The 20376-nt window shown below is 44.7% G+C and overlaps 1 long non-coding RNA gene across 1 annotated transcript; it reads right to left on the reverse strand.

Moving 5' to 3' along the window:
• Positions 1–5346: 5346 nt before the first annotated feature.
• On the reverse strand, positions 5347–12897 carry LOC104972118 (uncharacterized). Its single transcript, XR_806194.4, has 3 exons — positions 12716–12897; positions 8443–8563; positions 5347–5660 (listed from the first exon to the last, which is right to left on the reverse strand). It is a non-coding gene; the product is annotated as an uncharacterized lncRNA (long non-coding RNA).
• Positions 12898–20376: the final 7479 nt, after the last annotated feature.

Genomic DNA, 20376 nt, shown 5'->3' on the forward strand with positions numbered 1-20376 from the left:
ACAGATGAGAGGTGAGATTAACCTTAACTAGGCTCAGGGAACTATGGAAACTACTCACTTGGTTGAGCTGGGCCCCTAGCAGGACCTAGTAGTCCAACCTTGTAGGTCACTGAGAGGAAGGGAGCTGAGGCATATGGCAGATACCTGTGTTTGGAGAGGGGTAGGCTTGGCCCAGTTCTTTAACACCCCTACACTGAGCTGTGAAGGTTTTTGAGGTATGCTGTGGGCAGGGGCAAGTATCTGGACTGGGACACAGCCTATTCCATTTCCAGAGTGTTGCTTTCTTTCCACATGTTGAAAGTTGTCCTTCCTGGGAGCTTTGAGGGGTGCTGGGCCCAGAGCGGCCAAAATCACATGCTCTTGCCCCACTGATCTGATTACAGAGTCCTCCTAATTAAGGGAGGGGAGAACACCCTGCCTCCTTTTCCAGCCCCTCTGGATTTGCTACCATTTTTCTTGTACTCAACATCTGCCAGTAAATATTGTCTACACTGGAAAAAAAAACTAGATGAGTGACAGCTGAAACCACAACCAAGCTACTCTGACCATAGTTTGGTCTTAGTCTAACTCCATTTTACCAGAAATATAAATGAGCTGCTTCTAGTTTGCTTTTTCTTTATTCATTAGAGTTGTGCCTGTGTTCCACATTGATGGCATTAAATATGTGTATGTAGCTTGAACAGCATCCTCTGAATAACAACCATTGGACTAGTTAATTTTATTTGTGTTGTAATGAAGAATGGTGGGTTTGGGGAATGGAAAAATTGTGTTCAGCAGAGTTGGGGTTAGTAAGCAGTCCCAAAGCTTTTTGTAAGTAAAACTATTGGCACATGGCCACTAGATTCACTTGTCTCATCTAGGGCTGCTTTTGTGCCGCAACATCAGAGTTGAGTAGTTGCAAGAGATACCGAATGGCCCACAAAGCCCAAAATACTGACTGGTGCTTCACAGGAAAGTTCTTGGCCTCTGGTTTAGAGCTTTGCACAACTGCATTCTTTTGCCATCTGGAGAATAGGAATAATCTCTACTTCATATGCCTTGCTATAAGCATTCACTGAGTGGCATCTGTGAAAACTCTAACTGGTAAGCATTGAAACGCTATATCTTCATCAAATTCCCTCAAGTCACCTATTGGAAAATTACTGCTTCCAAGGTTAGTAATTACCTAATTGTCATTCCTAGCTTTCTGTTCTCAAGTGGTCCTGACAACTCTAGGAATTTGATAACCCTTGACTGCTCTTACTTTTTTTACCTCCCTCATTCAAATTTCACATATTCATTAAACAAATAGGCATCCTAAAACCTTTATGCTCATAAAGCTGTAACCATCTGTTAGTAACCCACGTCAGCATGACATTGCCCAAATGCTCGTCCAGCTATCACCAGATTGCTTTATAGTTAAGGTGTATTCATCCTCACTAACTCATTGGGAGAAGTCCCTATATTATAGCTAAGTAAATAGGTTGTTACTTCCAAAGGTCAGAGACCCAGGTACATTGCCTTGGTAGTATCACATGCACTGACCTTGCCTTCTCATGGTGCCTTCCAAAATACCATATAGTCATCTCTGTCAGCCTCTCAATGGAACTCCCACACTTCCTTTTGTTATTAAAGACAGCTTTCTCTGGCTCCGTGCTTCTGCAGTCCTCAACAAGTGGAGTCTGCTTGTTCTTCCACACTGTCCCAAGTTTCCACATGGATCTGAGTACTGGTTGAGATAATCACACACTTCTATGGATCAATACCCCTGTAAACTTATCTTTGATTCAACTAAACCATCAGAAACCCTATATCTGTACTCTCTGCATCTTCCTTGTTAATTTAGAAGGTCCTCATGCTCCTCAGGCTTATCTCACCCAGCTCCCTGCTCTCACAGCAGATGACCTTGCCTCCTATTTCAAATAGGGATTTACTTGAATACAAGGAAGGTTTTGGTCATCCCCCATCCCTGTCTTCAACAATGTTGTTCTTAATTCAGCTATGATTTGGAATGTTCAATTACATCAAAACATAATTCCAGGTACTATAGATGCTCCAGCATGGTCGATCTACACCCATTCCCAGCCCCTTTGTCCTCTCCCATAGGAAGTGAAAGAAACACTGATTTTCATTGAGGTGCAGGAACTTTGCATTGGGAGCCACACTCCCAACAGAAAAAATATTGCCCAAGTTCTGGAAATTATGGCTTTTCTTAGTCAGTTTATAAGTTTAATGAAATTGTGGCTATCCCTACCTGAATTGGACAGGGGTCATAAATCTGGACCAAGAGATAACAAGTCTTTCCAGTTTGGGGATGACAGGGGAAATTAATTTTCTTTAAAGTCACCTGCCTATGGTATAAGTTGGGGCATACCATTTTGTCAGACAAGAATTTCTTACTTTTATTGATGAATGGTGGAGGAAGACAGCCCAGAGTTCTGATTTCTCTGCTAATGCTTCCTAACAGAATCTTAGACACGTTAACTGTTCTGTGCCTTTAATATCCTCACTGTGAACTGACAATAATTTTAATCATTACGGTTGTTGTGAGGAATAAACAAGAGAACGTTGATGTGTTGCCGTGCATTCAGTAAACCCTTAAAGTTAGCTAATTTTGAACTGGCTGGATAGGGCAACTTGTCAAATTAGCAGTTGGGCAGATTGCACAGAAGGGCTAGGACACATTGGGATGACTTTTTTAACTGAAGTGATTTAGTGGGAGAGAAGTACCGGGAATTAGTGATTTATATCTGTGATTCAGGTCCATAATTCTAATAACTCACTCATTAGGTGATGTATCATTCTCTATTAGTGACCGGGACCAAGAATCAATGAAGTACAACCCCAAAGTAAATGGAGAGCTATTTACTTTGGGAGCTATTTTGAGGGGGTGTGAGACATTTGGTCACAAGGTTAAATGGGCACCTAATTTTCATACATTCATTGTCTATGTCTAACTTTTACAGTAACCTAACAAAGACAGTTGTTAATACAAGGATTATGCCAACCCTCGCCAACTTCTCCTGAACCTTTGAGGGTAATCTCAACAAAAAAGGAGACAAATCAATATGGAAATAGTATGCATTAGAGGCCATTAGAGTAGGAAATGTGTAGGAGGCTGGCACCAGCCCACCACTGTTACCTGTCCCAGAAAGATTTATCTGGAGATTTAATCCAGGTGACAGCAGGGTCCATCTGTAAGATTCTTGCCTCACAATGGTTGCCAACTTGTCTTGAGCAATATTCAGTAGGTACATGGCTAGAGAATGTCGGTTCTGGAAACCAGCACCTCATATAATTCTTTGATGGAGCATGTGTGATATCAGAAAACATGGACTTCCCTGGTGATCCAGTAGTTGAGAGTCCACCTGCCAATGCAGAGGACACAGGTTTGATCCCTGGTCCATGAGGATCCCTCATGCCATGGGGCGGCTGGGCCCATGCATCACAACTGCTGAGCCTGTGCTCTGCAAATAGTGAGCCCACATAACATAACTGCTGAAGCCTGTGCACCCTAGAGCCCTGCTCTGCAACAAGAGAAACCACTGCACTAAGCCAGCAACTTGAGAGTAGCCCCCAGCGGCACAACTAAAGAAAAGTCCATGTGTGGCAAAAAAGACCCAATGTAGCCAAAAATAAATGAATAAAGTACATAAATATATATATATATTTTAATATCACCATGCTAGTCAAACACTGTGCTATGTACACAGGTTAGAGACTGAGAAGGGATCTATGAGATAGATTTTTAACTTTCTAAATCAGACTAGGTTAAGAAACTAAATTTTTCAGTATGCACATAATAATATTAAGGGAGGAAAAATAAAGAACCAATGCTTACAAATAATTTACACCAAAAGGAACTAGAAAAAGGAGAACAAACAAGACCCAAAATTGGGCTTCTCTCATGGCTCATCAGGTAAAAAATCTGCCTGCAATGCAGGAGACACAGGTTCAATCCCTGGGTGGGGAAGATCCCCTGGAGAAGGAAATGGCAACCCACTGCAGTATTCTTGCCTGAAAAACCCCATGGACAGAAGAGCCTCGCGGGCTACAGTCTAAAGAGTGGCAAAGAGACATGACTAAGCACACACAAAGTTAATAGAAGGAAAGAATACTAAGATCAGAGCAGAAATAATGAAATAGAGACTAAAAGAAAGAAAAGAGGACTTCCCTGGTAGTACAGTGGATAAGAATCCACCTGCCAATGCAGGGGACACAGGTTTGATTACCTGGTCCTAGAAGATTCCACATGCGACAGAGCAACTAAGCCTGTGTGCCACAATGAGAGAAGTCACTGCAATAAGAAGCCCAAGCGCTGCAACAAAAAGCAGCCTGGCTGGCTGCAACTAGAGAAAGCCCACATGCAACAACCGAGACCCAGCGCAGTCAAAATTTTTTTAAAAAGAAATGAAACCAAGAGTTGGTCCTTTGAAAAGATAAACAAACTTGATAAACCTGTAGCCAGACTCATCAAGCAAAAGAGAGGCCCCAAATAACATCAAGAATGAAAGATGAAGCCTCTTTCAACTGACAGCACAGAAATACAAAGGATCGTTAAGAAATTACTGTGAACTATACACCAAAAAATGGACAATGGAGAAAAAATGGACAAACTCCTAGAAACATACAAATTCCCAAGACTGAGTCAAGAGGAAATATTGATAGAAAATATGAACAGACCAATTACCAGTAATGAAATTGAGTCAGGCCACAGCCACAGACTCCCTACTTTTGGTTCCTCTCCTATTACACTGACCATTCTTTCTTAACTTCGTTTGTAGGTTTCTTTTTGTCCACTCTGGAAGAAACTACTGTTTGCCTACTTGATACACACTTTCCTCTTCACTTTTAGTAACAGAACCTTATTTTTTAGAGTGGTAATGGACCTATAAAAGGCTACACTGTCCCACTTGCCTGGGTGTGGTCAATGGTCAAGTAAAAGTGAGTTGGGTGGGACTTCTGGGTAGAGCTGACTCAGCTAGAACTTCCCTTTTGTCCCTTCTTCCTGCCTGGAACCTGGATGGGATTGCACAACTGCTGGCAGCCATCTCAGGCTTGCATCACTGAGGATGGAGCCATGCACCTGAGGATGGCAGAGCAGAAAGACAGGTGGAAGGACTAGAGTACTGGTGATCTGCTGAAGCTGTCATACTAATCCAGACTTCTTGAACAATGTAACAAACTTCTTATTTAAGCCACTGTTGTTTCAGCTTCTGTTACATGCATCTGATTCTAATCCTAGCTGATATTTCCATCCCTTATATTATGAACCATACCAGGTTCATTTGCCTGACTCACATCAAGCCAAATCCTGAGACGCCAAGGTATGCAGCAGAGAAAGGCTTTATACACAAGGCAGCCAAGCACGGAGACAAGAGAACAAGTCTTTAATCCAATTTCATGAAGGTGAGGGCCTCAAGATACTCGTGGGATAAGGAAGCAGGGTGGTCTGAGGTGTGGGGAAAGATGACTGAAGAAAAACTTAAAGTAATTGGGGTTCTGCACAGATGTATCTGGGTTACATGCTTCTTCATGGGATGTATGTTCAGAAAATGGTGTCATTAACATGATCTGAGGGTGAAGTTTTTGGCCCTCTGATGTCAAATGGTCATCTATTGAACAGTCACCCAATCCATGGTCTTGACTGGTTTAATTTGGGTATGACCAGCTCCATGTTCCTGAAAAACAATTAGAGCAATTGTTACTATAGGGACACATATATCAGATGTATCTATAGGAGGTGACTTAATTTAGCACAATTATGCCAGTGACTTCACAACTATAACTATAGTCCAAATACCTCTTGAGCTCAAAAGTCATATACTCAACTGCTTTTTAGACATCTTTATTTGGGTTCTGTCCCTCTGCCCCCAAACATCGTGAATAAGGGCCTCCTCCAAATATTTCTGTCATGCAAGTGTATGCTCCTTGGTTTTTGTCTCGTCACAACAAAGATTTGGAGTGACGGACATTAAAGCCCCCTTGGCGTGTCACAGCTCTCAGATCTCTGACAGACCATGTTATAGCTCTTAGACAAATCAGTGTTACAGCTCTATTTTATTTAGAAGATAGCAGGAAAATCCATCTTCAAGGCATGAAGGCACGTGAGGACACAAAGAGAAGAGCGCCCCAGCATGCGGGGCGGGGGGTGGTGGGGGTGGTGGCCCTCTGGTTCCTATGTTTTTTTCTTCCCCCTGGGCTTGCCCTATGCAAATCGGGCTTAGTCAGGAGTGCTGTTCTACCTGAAGTCCTCACTCCAGTCCTCGGACCTTCCTTTGACCTCCCTCTGTTCTATTTTCGCGGGCTTTTCCCTTCCTTATCTTTTAGCCACCGCCATTTTTGACTCCTTTTCCCTATTCTAACTACCTAACATTCCTCCCTCAAGAGATGGGAGGCCCAATTCTTTGGGAATATGGGCGCAAGGTCTTTCTGGCTACTTTCTGCTGAACTGGGACAGCGAGGGGTATTGGGCCTCCCCCTCTTGCTAGTCTCAAGCATCAGAGTCCTTATAGTGGTGTCTATCTAAAGGTGAGTGATATTTTCTGTGGTTGGCTGTAGTTTTATATCTTTGTTGAACTGGTGCTGCATGTTATAATTGTTGACCTGGTCAGAGACAAAACAGGTTAGACAATTGATAATACATGGAACAATCATAAGCAGCATCAATGTGGCATAACAAGAACTAGTAGGGACATTAGCCAATTCCATATTCACATTGCCAGGATGGCTCAAGTTCCTCCTTGTTCAGGGATCAGAGTATCTATCTCCTGTCTGTTTTGGAGTACAATCTCTGCCAAGCTGTTGGCTCTTTAGAGCTATCCTGAGAAATGTTATCCCCAGAAACCAGATTTTGGGGGTGGTCATTAGAATGGCACTCATTGGTAGTCCTGAATAGGTATGTAAGATCTCCCATGTGTATTGACTGTCCTCTTCTGTTTTCTTCCACGGCTTGACTCGTGAGTAGTGAATCCAGGAGTCATGTCCTGGTACCTTGACTACTGTGGGGGTAGAAAGTATTACAGGGGAGGGGCCCTTCCATGTGGGCTGGAGTTGAGCCTTTGGGGACCCATCTTTCCAGACTTTAATTAAGACTTGAATCCCTGGAGCATATAGTGGTGACTCCTTAGAATCTTTTGGGTCCTGGTTCATAACCCACAAGCGTATATCCTGTTAGAAGTGCCCAATGGCCATGGCATAAGACTGGAGGGTCTGAACCTCTGGATCTAGGAAGAGGTCATTGACATAAACAAAAGGTCTCCCATATAGCATCTCATAAGGACCAAGACCAACCTGTTCCTTAGAGGCAATATGGGTGCGGAGGAGAGCTATTGGTAAAGCCTCCTTCCATCCCAGGGAGGTCTCCTGGATTATCTTTTTTATTGCTGATTTTAAGAATTAGTTGGCTCTTTCTACTTTTTCTGAAGATAGAGGCCTCAAGGCACAATGGAGATAATAAGTAATGCCCAATGCTTTCGAGACCCCTTCGGTGACCTTAGAAGTAAATGATGTCCCATTGTCACTTTGTAACGACCTGGGCAGACCAAATCTTGGAATGATTTCATGGAGCAGCTTTTTACCACCTCCTCAGCCTTCTCATTCCAGGTGGGAAAGCCTTCAGTCCATCCTGTGAATGTATCTATCATGACTAATATGTATTTATACCCTTGAGAAACTGGCATCTGGGTGAAGTCCATCTGCCAGTCGTCTCCTGGATAGGTCCCACGTCATTGGACAGGCTGGGCCAGCTGGGGTCTTCAAGCTCCTTGGGGGTTGTTTAATTGGCAAGTGGGACAAAAGGAGACCACTTGCCTTATAGTTGTTTGGAGGCCTGTTCCTCTGAAGGACCTTTCTAGTAATTTTTGGAGGGCCTTTTCCCCCAAATGAGTGGTGGCATATAAGGAGTTAACCAACTTCCATTGGAGGTTGCCAGGCAAAAAAAGGAGTCCCTCCTTTTGGAACCACCCCACATGATCTTCTTGAAAGCCCTCACTCTTAGCTAGAAGAGTCTCACCTTCAGTATATGAAGGAGTTTCTGGCAAATTAGTCTGTGGAACTAAGGTGGCAACCCCTATTAGGTCATGGTTCTGTAATGCTGCTCTCTTAGCTGCCTGATCAGCTGCTTGGTTCCCTCGTGCCACTTCCATGCTCCCTTTTTGGTGTCCTTTACAACGGGAGACTGAAACCTCAGTAGGCAGATGGACTGCCTCCAAGAGTCTAAGAATTTGATCACCATATTTGATTGGGGACCCCTGGGTGGTCAGGTGGCCCCTTTCTTTCCAAATAGCTGGATGTGCATGTAGCACCAGAAAGGCATACTTGGAGTCAATGTAAATGGCTATTCTTTTTCCTTTTCACATCTCCAAAGCTCGAGTCAGGGCTATGAGCTCAGCTAATTGGGCTGAAGTACCTGGTGGCAGAGGCTTAGCCTTTATGATCTCAAAATCGGAGACCACTGCATACCTGGCTCTTCTTTTTCCATCTAAGACAATGCTGCTTCCATCAGTGTACCAGATTTCCTCAGGACTGGTCAGAGGATCTTTTGACAATCCCTCTCGAGGTTTTGTCCAGTGGTCCAAGGTTTCTAGACAAGAATGAAAATGGAGAACACCCTTGGGGGTAGGCAGGAGGGTGGCTGGGTTAAGACCTCACAGGGGAATATAGTGAGGCCTGGATTTTCCATCAGCATTACTTGATATCTGAGGATTCTTTGATCAGACATCCATAAATGGCCTCTCCCATTTAGGAGTTGTTTTACTTGGTGGCTGGTAAAAATAGTTAGTTTGCCCCCAAAGGAGAGTTTTAAAGCATCTTCTATCATGATTGCAATAGCTGCAAGATTTCAAATGTGGGGGGCCAGCCTTGGGTGGTTGGATCTTACTCTTGGATAAGTAAGCTACAGGTTGGGGCTCAGATCTCAGCCTTTGAGTTAACACTCCTAAGGCTATTCCCTGTCTTTCATGGACATAAAGTTGGAATGCTTTTTCTGGGTCTGGCAACCCAAGGCAGGTGCCTGAGTTAAGGCCTGTTTTAGTGTAGCCACTGCCTTCTTTTGAGGAGTTCCCCACATCAGTGGGATTAAATCATCTCGTCCCTTTAAGCTTTCATATAAGGGCTGGGCAATTAGACCATAGTTGGGTATCCAGATTCTACAATACCCAGTTAGCCCCAGGAAAGCTCGCAATTGTTTTCAAACCATGGGGAAGGGCAACTGGAGGATTCCTTGTACCGATCAGAGAACAACCTCCTAGACCCATGTGTAATCTGAACTCCCAGGTAAATGACTTTTGTCCTGTGCCTTAGCACGGGAGACTTTATATCCTCTTTCTGCCAAAAATTTTAGAACCTGAATTGCATATTGTTGGGCATTTTCCTCATCTGGAGAGCAGATTAGTAGGTCATCTCAGTTCAGTTCAGTTCAATTCAGTTGCTTAGTCATGTCCGACTCTTTGCGACCCCATGAATCGCAGCACCCCAGGCCTCCCTGTCCATCACCAGCTCCCAGAGTTCACTCAGACTCACGTCCATCGAGTCAGTGATGCCATCCAGCCATCTCATTCTCTGTCTTCCCCTTCTCCTCCTGCCCCCAATCCATCCCAGCATCAGAGTCTTTTCTAATGAGTCAACTCTTCGCATGAGGTGGCCAAAGTACTGGAGTTTCAGCTCCAACATTAGTCCTTCCAAAGAAGTCCCAGGGCTGATCTCCTTCAGAATGGACTGGTTGGATCTCCTTGTAGTCCAAGGGACTCTCAAGAGTCTTCTCCAACAACACAGTTCAAAAGCATCAATTGTTCGGCACTCAGCCTTCTTCACAATCCAACCCTCACATCTATACTTGACCACAGGAAAAACCATAGCCTTGACTAGACGGACCTTTGTTGGCAAAGTAATGTCTCTGCTTTTGAATATGCGTCTAGGTTGGTCATAACTTTACGTATTGTAATATTTTCCCATTAGGTCTCAGGTCCAGATCTAGGAGATCCCGGCTAAGGTCCTGTCCAAACAAGTGGGGGCTATCTCTGAACCCCTGAGATAATACTGTTCAAGTCATCTGTTTTTCTCCTGGGGCCTCCCACTCAAAGGCAAAAAGATATTGGGATTCTTTAGCCAATAGTATGCAAAAAAATGCATCTTTGAGATCCAAGACTATAAACCACTTGGCACTGGGTGGGATTTCTCCCAAGATTACATAGGGATTGGGTACTGTGGGATAGAGGGGGATCACAGCTTCATTTATGATCCGGAGATCTTGAACCATTCGCCAGGTTCCATCCTTTTTCTTTACTGAGAGGCTTGGGGTGTTACATGGCGAATTGATGTGGACCAATAGCCCACAAGCAAGGAATTTATTTATTAAAGGCTGTAGTACCTCCTGAGCCTCTCTTTTGAGGGGGTATTGTTTCCGGTTAGGAAACCAAGTAGGATCTTGGAGGACAATGATGACTGTTTCAGCTTGGTGGGCTCGTCCAGGAATTCCCTGGTCCCACACCTGTTAATTTTGTCTTCCCATAGTTTTTGGTCCCTCTCTATTGAAGGTATAATGGATTCTTCAGTACTAACCAGGAGCTGTAGAGCTCTAGGGGCTGAAAAACTTCCTATCATAAGGGTGGTCCCCAATTTAGTGAGTATATCTCTTTCCAATAAGGGGGTAGAACACTCAGGGACCACCAGAAACTGGTGGGAAAATATTTGTCCATCCCAGCAACAAGTAAGTGCTCGGGTGAATCTTTTAGTAGTTGCTTTTCCTGTAGCACCCAAAATGGTACAGGTTTGGGAGGAGAAGGCTCCGGAGTAGGAGATCAAGACAGAGTAGGTAGCCCTTGTGTCAACCAAGAAATTCTCAGACCTACCTGCCACATCCAGTTGCACCCTTGGCTCCAGCCCCATGATGGTTATCTGTGACAGGCGGGCTGGCTGGAGCGGGCCGCTTCAGTCCTCTTGAACCATCATGAGGGTAGGCTTGGTGCTTGACCTTGAGGCTCTTGAGTCCCCAGGGCAGAGTGCCGCCCAATGTCCCAGTTGATGACATTTGTGACATTTCTAGGAGACTTGTCACAGTTTGGACACTCTTTGGCCCAATGCCCCGCCTGTCTACAGATTAGGCATTTGCCTCGTGCCTTGTCCTTCAAGGACTCAGGGTTTGCCATAGGGCTTCTCTGGAGGGCGGCCAGCATCTGGGCATGCCTTGTCTCTTTCCTTCTCTCCTTCTCCTGGGCCTTAGCCTCCTTCTCCTGTTCTGTTTAAAAGGTATTGGTGGCTGTCTGGATCATCTCATATAAAGAGGCAGCAGAGTCCTGCTGCTGTTGTAACTTAATTCTGATAGCTGATGCACATTGGGACAGGACTTTGTCCTTTAAAATCACCTGTCCCTCTTAAGAGTCTAAGTCCAGATTAGTAAACTTTTGGAGGGCCTCTTTTAGCCTTTCCAGAAAGGCAATGGGGTTCTCATTGGGCTCCTGAGTTATTGTTGAGACTGGGCACAGTCCCACAAGTAATAGGCTTCTTTATGTTTCCATGGGTGGACTTCCTTAGGGGTGAGTCTTTCTGAAGCTTATCCTACCCAGAACTGTTGCAACCTTAGAGCCAGGCGTCCCCGGGTCAGGGTGCAGATCCCCAGGCAGGCTGAGGCGTGACAGCCTTCTGGAGATCAAATCCCCGGGCAGGTCGAGGCGTGACAGCCTCCCGAGAATTGGGTCCCTGAGCAGGTCAAGGCATGACGACCTCCTGGGACCCCTGGGACTAGCGGATCCCCTAGCAGGTTGAGGCGTGACAACCTTTCGAGGACCAGATCCCTAGGCAGGTCAAGGCGTGATGACCTCCTGGGACCCCCGGACTGGAGTTGGGCATCCCCAAAATCTCCAGCATGACGAGTGCTGGGTAGGATTAGGGGGTTGGATATTATACAGTATTTCCCTCCCAAGGCCAGCTATTTTCTGGTTGTCTCTCAGGAAGATTGTAGAGGCAACATTGTGGGCCAGGATGAGGCTGAGGAAAGGAGCATGAAACAGGAGGGAAGGGGGCAGAGCACAACCTTTGACAGAATGACACAGCACAAGGGCATAACGTAAACCAATTAAAATCAACTGGGTCCGGATGACAAGTCAAATTCAAGTAAACTTTAATCCCCAATCTAAAAGCCAGCAGACACACCCAGAGGTGGCAGCAGCTCTAGGGCACTGTCAAAAGAGAGAGTAGTGGGTGGTTCCCCGATGGCTGGGATGGTCCTCCCACTCACTAGCATATGAATTCTCCCCGCTGGCAAAGCCTAGCCAGGCCTAATTCCATGGCTCCAACTCTTGCCCTTGGCAATGGCCCACACCCTGAAGCTTGGCTTCTCTCTTAATCCTAACAAATCCACCTCTTACTTTTTGGCTGGGCTCCAGGCCCGGGATAGAGTGGAAGGACAGGAAAAAAAGCGGTGGGAAAAACGTGCCAAGGAACCCCCTTCATAGCCTGCCAGAAAATCTGCTAAATTTCTGACCTGTGCTCATAGTTTTCATTGGCCTGATTCTTGGCAGAGAAGAGTAAGGACAGAAGAACCCCCACCAGCTTGGGTAACAGCTACTGGGGCCCAGCAGATAGTTTCTTTGGGACTCTCCAGAGTCTCTCAATTGCGCCCACTGCCGCCCGCCTGTTCGCAGTGGGGTGGTTCAAGGAAACAAGAAACGAGAGATTGTAAAGGAATTAAGGTTTTGTTAGGCATGTCCCTCCAGCCATAGGAGCGAGGACCTCCTACCTTAACCGGAGGTCTTCTGGAAACTGAGGCTGAGCCGCCTGAGCTTTCTGCTGAGTTCGTTTGTCGCTGTCCCGGTTTCCAGCACGATGGGCCTTCTCCTGCGCTTTTTCTTCGCGTTCCGCTTCTACCGAGAGAGCTTAGCTGAGTTGGGCTCCTGCTGTGCTTGGCCTCTTCCCCACAAGGTTGTTTCAGCCAGGTTAAATCTGAGTCACCGCACCATAGATGTCAGGCGAGTGTATGCTCCTCAGTTTTTGTCGAGTCACAACAAAGATTTGGAATGATGGACATTAAAGCCCCCTCGGCGTGTCACAGCTCTCAGGTCTTGGACAGACCGTGTTATAGCTCTCAGGTCTCGAACGGACCAAGTTATAGCTCTTAGACAAATCAGTGCTACAGCTCAGTGTTACAGCTCTATTTTATTTAGAAGATAGCAGGAAAATCCATCTTCGAGGCGTGACAGCACGTTGATCCAAAGACGTGCCCCAGAAGAGAAGAGCGCCCCAGTGCGCATTGGGTAGGGGGTGTTGGGGGAGGGGGAGAGAGCCCTTTGGCTCCTCTTTTTATATGTTTTTTTCTTCCCCCCTGGGCCTGCCCCATGCAAACTGGGCTTAGTCAGGAGTGCTGTTCTACCTGAAGTCCTCACTCCTGTCCTCGGACCTTCCTTTGACCCTTCCTTGTCTTTTAGCCACCGCCATTTTGGACTCCTTTTCCCTATTCTAACTACCTAACATGTCCATGAGCCGATCCCTCACACTTACAATAAAAGCGAGTTTTAAAATATGATGAAGTTAAGGATGTTGAAATGGAGAGTTTATCCTGGATTATTCAGGTAGACTTGATTAATCAAAGAAGGCAATGTGGCAATAGAAGCAGAGATTGGAGGGATGTGGGCACAACCAAGACTGCTGGTAGCCTCTGGAAGATAGAAGAGACAAGGATAGGATTCTCCTTTTGAATCTCTAGAAGGAACTAGCCCTTCCAACACCTTGATTTTAGCCCACTGAGACCCATTTCAGACTTCTGATGGCCCAGAACTGTAAGACAATAACGTTTGTGGCAATGGCAATGGGAAACCAATACAGGCCCTTCAAACCTAACATATGTAAAATCATACCCCTCAGCAGTGCCTGGGGAGTTGACTGGATTCATCCCAAGGTGAATCTCGACTCCTACCCTTGTCTCCTCAGCAGTGCAAGACAAATGCAAACTTGAGTCTGTTCTTCAGAGTCTTTCTGCTTGGCTTTCCTAGACTCCTGCCTTGTTGAAAACGTGGTAGATGCCTTAAGGGCTAGGTGTTGGGCACAAACTTTGCCCCTTCCTCCTAACTGAGACCTTCACCTTTCAAGCTTCTACTTTTCACTTCTTCCTCCCTGAGACTTTTCTCTGCCTTTTAGCCGAGGTCCTCCGAGCCCTTTTGGTTCTTAGGCTTTTGCCCCACACCCAGAGTGGTTAATTGCTCCAAGGGAAACGCAGCTGCACACTGTTAGCTCTGTGCAGCTAACAGAGCTGGTCACCTCTGGTCACCTCTCCCTGCAGTTCCCTCTTCTCCAGGATTTTATCTTATCAACTTCTAATTGCTTCTACATTATCTTCCAAGAGGAGTTGCAGGCAACTTCATCTTAGGCCCCCACCCAAGAGACAGGTGGATATCAGGGCTCCTGAACTGCTCCCCTCACCCTTTTTACCCTGGACCTGCAAGCAAAGCATTTGCTTGGTGTCTGCATGCATGCTAAGTCGCTTCAGTCATGTCTGACTCTTTGTGACCCTATGGACTGTAATCCGCCAGACTCCTCTGGGATTCTACAGGCAAGAATACCAGAGTGGATAGCCATTTCCTCTTCCAGGGGATCTTCCTGACCCAGGGATTGAATACACATCTCTTATGCCTCCTGCCTGGGCAGGCAGATTTTTTACCACTAATGCCACCTGGGAAGCCCTGCCTGGTATCTGAGCTCTGCTTTAATACTAGAGGGATGACCTTCTTTCTTTCCTCACAATCTAAACAGCATCTTGGTCCTGTTTATGTCCCAACCCTCAAACTAGCCTCATTCTGCATCCCAGGCCAGAGTGAATAATACTTGGCCTTTTTTAGTTTTTCTGAAAGTCAGTTAGTTTTTCTGAAAGTTTTCTAAATTCTGTGATTCTATTTTGTGGCTAGCTCCTTTCTCCTTGTTGATAATTCTGGAGTAAGTGTTATGTCAGCTCCAAGTCAGTCGTGAAAGAAGGCTCATTTTTACATTCCCAGGTATATTGTGTTCTGTTTTTCAATTTATCCCCCAAATACAAGCCTGAAAAGCACTCTTGTAGGTTGTATTCTCTCCTCTGAATTTTAAATGAGTTATTTTGTGACAATTTTGATAAGCAGGGTCAAAGATCCTTATCAAAAAAACAATAATGGTAGCTTTTTATAGCTCTGAAGTTTTTATAGCTCTAAAGCTCAGGAAAAACGCCTGATCACATATTTTCTATGCCTCAGTTCAGTTCAGTCGCTCAGTCGTGTCCAACTCTTTGCGACCCAATGAATCGCAGCACGCGAGGGCTCCCTGTCCATCACCAACTCCCGGAGTTCACTCAGACTCACGTCCATCGAGTCAGTGATGCCATCCAGCCATCTCATTCTCTGTCTTCCCCTTCTCCTCCTGCCCCCAATCCATCCCAGCATCAGAGTCTTTTCCAATAGGTCAACTCTTCGCATGAGGTGGCCAAAGTACTGGAGTTTCAGCTTTAGCATCATTCCTTCCAAAGAAATCCCAGGGCTGATCTCCTTCAGAATGGACTGGTTGGATCTCCTTGCAGTCCAAGGGACTCTCAAGAGTCTTCTCCAACACCACAGTTCAAAAGCATCAATTCTTCGGCGCTCAGCCTTCTTCACAGTCCAACTCTCACATCCATACATGACCACTGGAAAAACCATAGCCTTGACTAGACGGACCTTTGTTGGCAAAGTAACGTCTCTGCTTTTGAATATGCTATCTAGATTGGTCATAACTTTCCTTCCAAGGAGTAAGCGTTTTTTATCTCATTTAATTAACACAACAATCTTGTGCAAGGGAGGGTGGGGGATGGGCAGCTGGAGGGGAGGGTGGTAATTGTTGACTACATTGTGTTTATTAGGAAAGAAGTTGAGGGACATTGAATTCCTCATCAGTGAGCAATAGAACTAAGATTCAAAAACAGATCTCTGACTCCAAAGCCCTTACTGTTTGTAATACAGCTCTACCTCCTCACCTGTAACTCTCAGTGTCTGATGCCACAAACAAGTTTCTTTCTTTCTTTCTTTTTTTAAGCAGAAAATACATTTATTAAGGGGTGCAAAATAGCTTACAAAGTCTCTGAGAATCAGGCTGGGAGTTGACCAGTGTCATGCAAAATGGTCAAAAATTTTTCTGCAGACCTGGTTCCATGAGGACACCACCCGGAAGTCATACCTGAGCCTGGGCAGTGTAAAGTGTGCTGCATACACTCCTTGGGCAGTTGCCACTACTGAGTCTAGAAACTAGACTTGCTGCTTCGTCTAGTACCAGCCTTATCACACTTATTTAGGGTGATTCCTCCCGCTGCTGTCACTGGTCCTTGTGCCAAATTCTGGCACGAAAGCATCTAAACGACAGAGCTTGGTCACAAGCCTGTGCCTCTGCTGCAAGCAATGCTGAGGACATTCTAGCCTCTGATGGAAAAGGATACCCAAACAGAGAGGGAATACTCAGATGTGGGTTAAAAAACATATTTCCATTTTCCAACCTTAACAACTCCTCCCCTTTAAAAAGCTCTCTACCACAATGCACAACTCAAATACACTAACTGACTTCTCCAGTATTGTCAAAAAACTCATCCATCTATAAGACAGAATTCCTGGATGGACCCTATTCCTTCCCTAGAAAGTGAAAATCCTCCCTGGTTATTCTGTAACCTGTGGACTAATGTGAAAAATGTGTCATCATGAACACATCCAGTATATAACGGGGGGGGGGGGGGGGGGAGGGTGGCGGGGAATGAAAGAAGAAAATTAGTCAAATATACAAATAAACACAGGACACATAGAGGAAGAAATTATGTGAAGATACCAAGTCCTCATTTCTGTGACTGGTATTGTGATCACAGTATTCATGACTTTTCTCCACCATCTATCTTATGATTTCTTTACTCTCACCCAGCTTCACTACTTATTTGGTTTTCTCACTCACTCAGTCATCCATCTTTTCCTGTGCCTCTTGGCCATCTGTATGTCTTTTTCCAATTTCTAACCTCAATCCCACCTAATCATTGTAAGCACCTGTGGGCCCCTGGTTAAAGTGTGGACAGTTCTGAATAGGCCATCACCTTGACTGAGCAGTTAAAATGCAATGACACACAAGAGATTTTTAGAGGCTGATAATATAAGAATACTATACCTGAGAACTAGTTAGTGACTGAGAACACCCAATGAAGCTTGGAGGCTCTTACATACCTTGTGGTCTCTAAAAAGAAAACTACAGTTGACCTTTGAACAGAGTAGCAGTTAGGGGCGCTGATCCTCCAAGCTTCTCAAAATCTGCATGTAGCTTCTAGTTTGCTCTCTTAGTCATGGTTCTTCTGTATCCACAGTTTTGCAATCCTGGAGTCAACCTACTATGGATTAAGTAGTACTGTAGTATTTGCTATTAAAAAATACATATCAGTGGATCCCTGTAGTTCAAATCCATAATATGCAAGGGTCAACTGTATATGGATTGTGTATTTTTTAGCTATTGAGTTGTGTGGGTTTTTTTTTTTTTTAATATATTTTGGATATTAGCTCCTTACGGAGATATGACTGAAAGTATTTTTCCCATTCAGTTTGCTAGAACGATTTGCTTTAAACATGTTCTACTCAGGGCTCCTGGCAAAGAAAGGAGACTTTATCAAGATATCTCAGAAAAGGGAAATTTCAAAGGCTTGTTTTCTTTTTATAAGGTATACTGTCAATAGTGAAGAATCAGAGATTTTACCCTACTTGCAAACTAACAAGTCAGCCTGCTGCTATTTCATGGACACTGGAAAAAGACATTAGACCTCCAGAGTAGAGGCAAAATATAGTTCATTAATTGCAGTAGCAGAAGCTGGAGTGTCAGCATTGCTGTGTCAGTTGCGGAATCCCCAGTTCCCACAGGGCATCCGTAAGACGGTTGGATAATACCTTCACTTGCGGTGGGTTACATTGCATGGAGGAGCCAGGACATAGGGAACCCAAATCTTTTATTATCAGCCAAAGCTGCCTAACCTTTGCCCCCTTGGGAGATACTGTCTTTATTTTACTGGTCAGTAAACAAACCTGCCCTTTGCTTCAGAGGGGCACACTATCTTCCAAGGCTGTCTGTCCCCTAGAACATTGCTTCTGATCACAGAATAAGTAGAAACATGAGAGACCCATGGAGAACTGTCTTCCAAAATCCCCAAAGAATTTCAGAAAAGTCTAAGAATGAGGCTGAGATTCACTGTGACTTGAGCTAAAAGATGTTTGAGCTTTGGGATTCTTGATGCTAAAGCACTACCAATATTGGGCTTCAGCTCTCCTCCGCATGTCCTTCTGTCCTGCTACCACCTGGATTTTTTTTTTTTTTTTGCTTTCATTACATAATACAATTGGCCCAGCTCATTTTTTCATTCCAGACCTTCAGTGACACTTCTGACCAGTTTTGACCTCAGTCTAGTTCCACCAATGCTCTAAGTAACAGTGGTTGCAGGAGTTTATGCGGTCCTAAAGACCTCCATGGGAGTACTGTTGCCTCCAGGAGGCTTCAAATAATAATTTCTCTTCCCCACACAGGAACTGAACAAAATGAAACACAAAAGGACAAGGTGGATGGGAATCAAATATCACTGTATTTGCTGATAAAATGAAATTGGGAAGCTTAGACCAAGAGCCAAGTAAACCTATTCGCTGAACCTCAAATTTAGGCACTTAAGTACCACTTGTAGGCAGAGTTAGAGTGTCTGTTTTGTGGCTTCTAGATCCCAAAGGGAAGAAGAGAAGATTTATCCCACACATGCCCATTTTAATTCTTCCTAAGATTAAACTTACCCAGAAGAAGGGGTAAGGGAATGGAGAGAGGCCATGAGTTATATTAACTGAGCTTCCTCTACATAAACAGAAACATTGTACAATATTCTTTTCTAATAGAAAGCAGTAATTGGACTTTAGAAGCATCTTCAACTCCTTCCCCCTTCCCTTTGCATGTTGGACATCCCCTTTGCACAGTCCATTTCCCACTGGAGTCTCTGAGCCCCTGGAGGACAGGGTCTATGTTTTATTTATCTTTGTATCCCTGGTACCTTACTACACTACTCAGCAAGGAAATGGCAACCCACTCCAGTATTCTTGCCTGGGAAATCCCATGGACAGAGGAACCTGGCAGGCTAGAGTCCATGGGCTTGCAAAGAGTCGGACACAACTGAGTGACTGAGCACATTAGTAAAAAACTAATCAATAGTCTATGTATTAATATACATGATCTTCCCAACTACCATTCAGGTTCTACAATAGCAGAGACTTTCTCCTTTAACTTATTCCCCACACTGCTGCTAATTTCCTTGTATTGCGTGAACCAGAGATCTCATACCCTATCAGATAATGGGGGTTTACTGGAAAAAAATTTATTGCAAAGAGGGAGGCTGGTATTACTTTCACTTCCGAGAGTAGCTCCTTTCACAATCTAAACCAACTTTCAGTTCAGTTCAGTTCAGTTCAGTCGCTCAGTCGTGTCCGACTCTTTGCGTCCCCTTGAATCGCAGCACCCCAGGCCTCCTTGTCCATCACCAGCTCCCGGAGTTCACTCAGACTCACGTCCATCGAGTCAGTGATGCCATCCAGCCATCTCATCCTCTGTCGTCCCCTTCTCCTCCTGCCCCCAATCCCTCCCAGCATCAGAGTCTTTTCCAATGAGTCAACTCTTCGCATGAGGTGGCCAAAGTACTGGAGTTTAGGGACCAGATTAACATTTGCTTCTTCAGCAGAAGCTGATGGACCTTTAGCTAATATGCTGCTATTCATAGAACTCCTCTTTTGGACTTTGCTTCTCTTTTATGTCTTGTCTACACCTGTCATCAGCCAACTGACTCTTTCCCATTCAACTACCTGAGGGAGAAAATCCAACTGGCTCTATTACTTGTCCCTGATAGAGCTTTGTAAACCAAGCCACTTCAGAGGTTTCCGGGTGCCCACCTCTGTCCTAATCAGAGGACTTCTCTTAGTACAAAAACAACCGAGCGATGGCCCATTTCAATCAGCTTGGGTATCTCAGGAAGGTACTTTGCCTTGGAAATAGTTAATTGGCCTGACAGGCCCTGTGACTGGCATGTCTGTAAAGGGCCTTAACAAATGATCATCTTGTTTAGTGTATCCTGGATAACTGTTAGGGTCTTAACATTGAGCTAGGCTATATATGTCCTATTCTTTGATTTGTAGCTGTCATTGCCATTTTGAGATTCTGGAAGAGTTTGAGTCTCTCTCTCTCTTCACAATCAGTATCATGCCTCTTATTAAAAACCTAACTCATTTCTGAGGGAAAACATTTTTCCCAGTGAAGTCTAGAGCTATGACACCTTAAAAGAATGTTTTAATTGAAGTACAGTTGACTTACAATGTTGTGTTAGTTTCAGGTATACAGCAATGTGATCATGTATAATATATTCTGTAATATATA

The sequence above is a fragment of the Bos taurus genome, chromosome 4 (genome assembly GCF_002263795.3).
Source record: "Bos taurus isolate L1 Dominette 01449 registration number 42190680 breed Hereford chromosome 4, ARS-UCD2.0, whole genome shotgun sequence".
Taxonomy (NCBI): Eukaryota; Metazoa; Chordata; class Mammalia; order Artiodactyla; family Bovidae; genus Bos; species Bos taurus.